This window comes from Orycteropus afer, unplaced genomic scaffold, assembly GCF_000298275.1.
Source record: "Orycteropus afer afer isolate SDZICR_OR568_19922 unplaced genomic scaffold, OryAfe1.0 scaffold00139, whole genome shotgun sequence".
NCBI classification, from domain to species: domain Eukaryota; kingdom Metazoa; phylum Chordata; class Mammalia; order Tubulidentata; family Orycteropodidae; genus Orycteropus; species Orycteropus afer.
This window is the reverse complement of record NW_006921726.1, coordinates 5,406,621-5,408,391: the sequence shown is the minus strand read 5'-3', so window position 1 is coordinate 5,408,391 and position 1,771 is coordinate 5,406,621.

Genomic DNA, 1,771 nt, shown 5'->3' with positions numbered 1-1,771 from the left:
GTTGGGCAATCCTACTTCCATAGTGATACTGCCTCAGAAACCCAAGGAGGGGTCGCTATGAGTCGGGTTTGACTCGACGGCACATAACAACAACAACAACTACTACTACTATTTAATGAGTGTTGTGAAGTGCCTGTGGAAAAGGTTATCATGCTTGGTAAAGTGGAGGATCAATGAAAAAGGGGAAGGCCCTCAACAAGGTGGGATGACACAGTGGCTGCAATGATGGGCTCAGATATAGCAAAGATCGTGAGGCTGGAGCAGGACTGGGCCATGTTTTGTTCTGTTGTGCATACGGTCACTATGAGTAGGAGATGACTTGATGGCACCTAACAAGAACAAGAACAACTTGGAGTGCCTGCCACTCTAAGTGTTTTCCATGTGTTGTGTCATTTAACCTCATCATAACCTGATGAGTTAGGTCCGTTTATTATCCCCATTTTACAGAGAAGGAAGCTATAAATTGCAGAAGTAGCATTAGAGCCAGCATATGGTGTGCTGCCTTCCTTTCTAGGACTTGTAGCAATTACAGCTCACTCCATTAATTTTTGCATATGTGTGGCTAGCTGCTTTAAGCCAGTTGTCCCTGAGTCAACTCTGACATGGCATCCCCATGTCTATCAGACTGTATCTATGTTAAGTCAGAACTTGGTCTATGAAGTTTTCAATGGCTGTTATTATAAGAGCATTCTTCCAATAGACCTCTGGGTCAATTTGAATCTCCAGCCTTTAGGTTATTAGCTGAGTGTGCCACCCTGTTTTAGTAGATATAAAAAACCTCCTTTGCAGCATCTGTATTCTCCACTGGAGCCCAGCAAGTGCATGTCCAGTGCTATGAATACCATTTCTCTCTGTTGGTTAAGTTTCTTCAATTCAACCAGTATTTATCAGAGTTGCTGCCTCAATTTTGTTATAAATGAGATGGATTATAAATAAATAAATGCAAAGCATTCATGCTAAGGAATTAGTTCTTTATCCTATATGTTATGGCTGAGTTCAATAGATGTATGACAAGGTCAAATTCACTTTTATTTATCTTTTTTTTTTTCAGAAATTCTATCTGGCACTACAAACTCTGGTGGCACAGAAGTTAAAAGCATTAGGCTGCTAACCAAAAGGTTGGCAGTTTGAACTCAGCCATTCTGTGGGAGAAAGATGTGGCAATCTGTTTCTGTGATGATTATAGCCTTGGAAACCCTATGGGGCAGTTCTACTGTGTCCTGTAGAGTTACTATAAGTCAGAATCTACCCAATGGCACAGGGCTTTGTTTTCTGATTTATTCTGGTTGTGCTATGAAGGGTGGAGAGTGACTAATGAATAGCTAAGACGCTTTTGTAACTCTATCAGTTCTCAACAAATTAAAATATATAAATTTTATAAATTTCTTTCTTTTTCCACAAAAATTTTACTATTCTTTTTCTTTCTTTTTTCTTTTTTAAATCACTTTATGGTACATAGGAGACACTCATATTAGCATGAGTAGGTAACAAAAATGCTGCAGTAACACATAAACCCTGGAATGTCAGTGGATTAATAGATAGAGGTTCATTTCTGATCCACACAAGGTCCAGTGTGGGTCTAGAAGCTCTCGAGAATTCAGGCTACATACATCACTTCCACTCACCCCACATTATGAGAAATAAGTCAGTGACTACACCAGCTCTACTGGGGTAAGAGCATGTGCCTACCTTCTAAAGGAGAATAGACATGGGCAACTATTACCCATCTCTACTTCAGCTCATAGTAAATATCTGGCAAATTTTACAAATG